We start from the raw sequence: 4,251 nt of genomic DNA on the forward strand, positions 1-4,251 counted from the left end.
AAACAGTGAGGATGAGGGGAGGAGAATAAAAGCGGTACTTAGCTCGGAGGAGGGGTGAAGCTCACTTCTACCCCTCCACGTTTCCCCGCGTTGCGTCTCCCCTGTATCCTGCAGCCGACCAGCGCCGTCTGCGGCCCGCTTCACAGCTTCCTTGTCCTGGGCTGAACTCTGATCTGTCTTCATGCTGCTCCTGTTCACCTGTATAAGCTCCGCCTCCTCTGCTCCTCCTTCAGCCGCACACCTGCAGCCTCCCGTTCCCTTCCGGGGCAGCACGCAATGGCACCAAACTCTGAAAGTGAACTGAAACCAACACACCCCCACTACCTACCCTCACAACGTCATGCCCCACAGCAGCCTACATCTTACCTGAATCTGATTGTGCACACGCAAGGTTACAAACTAATTGTCAACATGGACACTTCTCTTTTCATGAACATCCTGAGTTACTAAACAGAGGGAACTTATCCCCATCAGATGACGGCGTCCCAAAAGTCAAACTTCAATAGAAAGTGTGAGAGCTTTGATGTGCGAGGTGAGTTTGATGTTCAGAGTTCACCTGGCAGGTGTCCTCAGGTGCCGACACGTGACCTGAAGAGGAAGATACAGGTGATGTCAGAGACTGCGGCGGTGCAGAGGGGATCTGAAAGAATGGCTCTCTACCACTATAACTCACCAGCTGAAGACTTGACTAAATACTGTCGTGAATGTTACAAAGGCTTACAACTCATCACCTACTTCTTTGACTTCTTACAGGTGGTCAGTTGTACTACATCAGGTACAGAAGGATACCTCAGTGCCTTCAGGTGAAAGTCCTCTGCAGGGAGAAAGAGGCCAAAGAAGTCTTTGTGGACGTTCATGGCAGCAGTGGACACCAGGGCCAGAAACAAACGAGGGAGACAATCTCTCAAAGATTTTACTGGCCCAGAATGTCAGAGGACATCAATGTGTGTCACTAAATATGTTCATCTGAGTTTATGCTTTCTATTCCATTTCTTTACTTGTATACTGATTATTTTCTTTCTTTTTCACCATTATTGTACGCTACAGTCCTTTTGCTGCTGTGGCAAAGAAATTCACGATTTGTGGGACAATAAAGGAATACCGATTCTGATTGTGGGGGTCGTCAATGAAGGTCATCACTGGACGCTCGTGGTCATAGTTTCTTCAACTTGAACTTGTCGGAACAAGTACATTCCAATACATCTTAACACACCTGGTGTGTATGTATATCTATATCTACACAGCTACTAGTACAGCATGATGTTTCCTGGCTGGCGGCCACCAAGCCAGGAGAATCCGACCAGGTACGACCAACACACCTTGGTCAGCTAAGCCGGTGAGGACAGCAGCTTTAAGCTCTCACAGTTGAAACAGGTATCCCATAATCAGCAGCAGTTTCTACACAGTTCAGCTGCTCCACACGAGGAGGAGCCACGAACTCACTCAACACAAAAGTCTCCATTCTCACTGTACAACAGACAGAAATCACACAGCTGGTTCAGAGCAGCTCACTACTGGGGCCAAACAAACTACAGCTGATCCATCAAACTGAACTCAGTCACCACATCTACCAGCAGCCACCGCGGTAACACTGACGTCCGACTCCACAAACACAATTATTACCCGTCCAGCCGTGCGAGAACCAGCTCCTCAGATCCTACCTGTCAGAACTTTACCTGCTCATCTTCTGGAGCGTGCCGGGCTCGAGGCCACTTGAAAGGCTTCCATCAGCGGCCGAGGCCCTGAAACGCCTGCCTCCGACAGGGAACGCTGTCCCCGCCCGGGATTACCCCCAAAATAAAAAAGGCAAAACAACAAAAGAGTGCCCGAAGGAAAGGCTGATGAACAACCAAGCTGGACACTCACCTATTCTCACCTGAGGAGCAGAATCTCAAACAGCAGCAGCAGCTAAACAGACAAACCAGACAACCAGTACTCACCACAGCCGCTACCGCAGACGGACAACTGTCTCTAAAGTTTCTCAGGATCCTTTAACGAGCCCCCAAATATGTTGTTACGTCCCTGTGAGGCTGAAGGGGATGAAGGGCGCAACATGGTGCGAATCTCTCAAAGGTTTTACTGGCCCGGAATGTCGGAGGACATCAATTTGTGGGTCAGTATGCAGCTACACTTTCCATACACACTGCTGGTCACAAAGATATTGCCGTTGATTAAAAATCACATTAACTTTTATAGGATGTGAAAGATGCATGGGAGGGCAAATATATCAACATCTTTAGCTCAGATTGGAGAGCATAAAATATTCTCAGGATATTTTCTACACTGCTCCAAACAGGAACTGCTCGGTGTTTCCAAGCTAAAGTCCTCTGTGGAGAAAATGAGGCCAAAGAAGCATCTGAGGAGGTTCATGTCAGCAGTGGACACAGTGGCCAGAAAACTACAAGGGAGATAATCTCTCAAAGCTTTTACTGGCCTGAAATGTCAAATGCCACCTCCACCTCCTCCTCTGGACCATCCACAGGCTGTTGGGACTCACCTACAGTGAACTCTCAGATCATCAAGAGTATGTTTGATATTTGTAAAAAGAATTAATTATAATGAAACAGTGAACAGAACTGGTAAAAAAGAAAAAAAAAAAAAAAAAAAAAAAAAAAAAAAATCACATTTTAAAAACTCCTTTTATAGATGTGAAAGATGCATGGGAGGGGAAACGTATGCGTGTACTTGAATCGAGGATTGGGCCCTTAAAAATATTTTATAAAGACATTTTCTCCACTGCACCAAAGAGACCACTTACAGATGAGGTGAGGTGTCAATTTCCTATTTTTTTTTTTAAAAAAAGGGTTTTCCTACCGACTTTTCAGTTGAATCTTACCTTTTTGACCTTACCAATTGGTTTTAACCCGGTGTTTTTATGACAGGTAATAAACGCATATCTGACCCTCCTGGTCAAAGAATTTAATAAGGATGGTCCAGAGAAGGCATTTCCACTGGACTCGGGGAGGATGAAGACTATATGGCAACACAAAAGACCAACCAAAACTCAGATCGACCTGGAGGTCTTCAAGTACATTGTTGGGGGTCAATGAAGGTCATCACTGGATGCTCGTGGTAATAGTTTCTTCAACTTGATGGTCATCTTCTAAGCAGCACATGCAGTCTGCACAGTGCTGCTGGAAAACTACACAGCTGCTAGTGCAGTATGATGTTAATTTTAACTCTAAAATATGTCGGTGATTAAACCAGGAGAGAGGAGAACCCTGTTCATGGATCCACTGGGGGAACATGGAGAAGATGCAGCACTGCAAGAACGTGACGAGGTAACTGAGTCTATCAGCAGTAAACAGTCTGAGCTTTAGAGGAAAGTATAAATAAAGGATTAATAAAACTACTTGACTGTAAATACTGGACACCTTCAGGGTACTGTACTGGGAAAGCAAAGTTATGTTGGTCGTATTGATATTCAGCAAACCCATCAAATAAGTGTATCACGCATTTCATATCCTAACGTCTTTTAAATTGTTCAGGAGACACTTTTTCATAAGATTTGTTCCTCCCCATAAATCATTCTTGAACCCTTCATTCAGTTTGCCGAGTGCATTTTGAACGGTTGTCCAGTGGAATTTAATGGATCTCCTTCAGTGCTGACGCCATACGACAGGAGATTGCAGTCTGTCTTCTGGAGAATACACTCTTAAAAATATACGCATGTTGTGTGTGGCCATGACATCACTCACTTACTCAGACATTCAATCACTGCTGTGCCTAAACCCCCATGTCTTTCCTTCCTCATCAGGCCGACACACCTGCAGCAGATCCAAAATCTCTACCGCCCAATTACCAGCCTGCTATAAGCCAACAAGTTCAGTTAACTGAGACACAGACCCAGCAACACCTTAGTCCCACATTATGATTTGTTAAACACCCCTTTCTTTCAGTAATCTTTGATTTTGTGTTATTTTGGCTGGAGATGGCCGGCAGTCCTACTTTTCAGTTTAGTTTATAATTTGGTTTTGTCAGGCAGGGAGGGGGGCAGCTTGGACGTCCCTATAGGGGGCGCCTGGTCCCCCCTCCATTCTGCTGAGTTTGGCCGGCTTCTCCAGGTCTCTTTTGGTTTGCTGACTTTATCCGGTAAAGTATTTATATTGCATTTCAGATATGGTTTTATCAAAGAATGTTTATTTCCCTGTGGAAAAAGTTGGTTAAACCTGTTAAAACGTAATATCTTCTGGTGTCCATTTTATGTTGGTCTCCAATTTAAGCCACTGATTCATTAATTTAATTGTTTGG

General features: G+C 45.0%; 1 long non-coding RNA gene across 1 annotated transcript; it reads left to right on the forward strand.

Annotated features, from left to right (window-relative positions):
* Positions 1-2,269: 2,269 nt before the first annotated feature.
* Positions 2,270-3,020, forward strand: LOC115577718 (uncharacterized). The gene is made up of 3 exons (XR_003983263.1): positions 2,270-2,524; positions 2,647-2,765; positions 2,917-3,020. It is a non-coding gene; the product is annotated as an uncharacterized LOC115577718 (long non-coding RNA).
* The last annotated feature ends 1,231 nt before the right edge of the window (positions 3,021-4,251 follow it).

The sequence above is a fragment of the Sparus aurata genome, unplaced genomic scaffold (assembly GCF_900880675.1).
Source record: "Sparus aurata unplaced genomic scaffold, fSpaAur1.1, whole genome shotgun sequence".
Taxonomy (NCBI): Eukaryota; Metazoa; Chordata; class Actinopteri; order Spariformes; family Sparidae; genus Sparus; species Sparus aurata.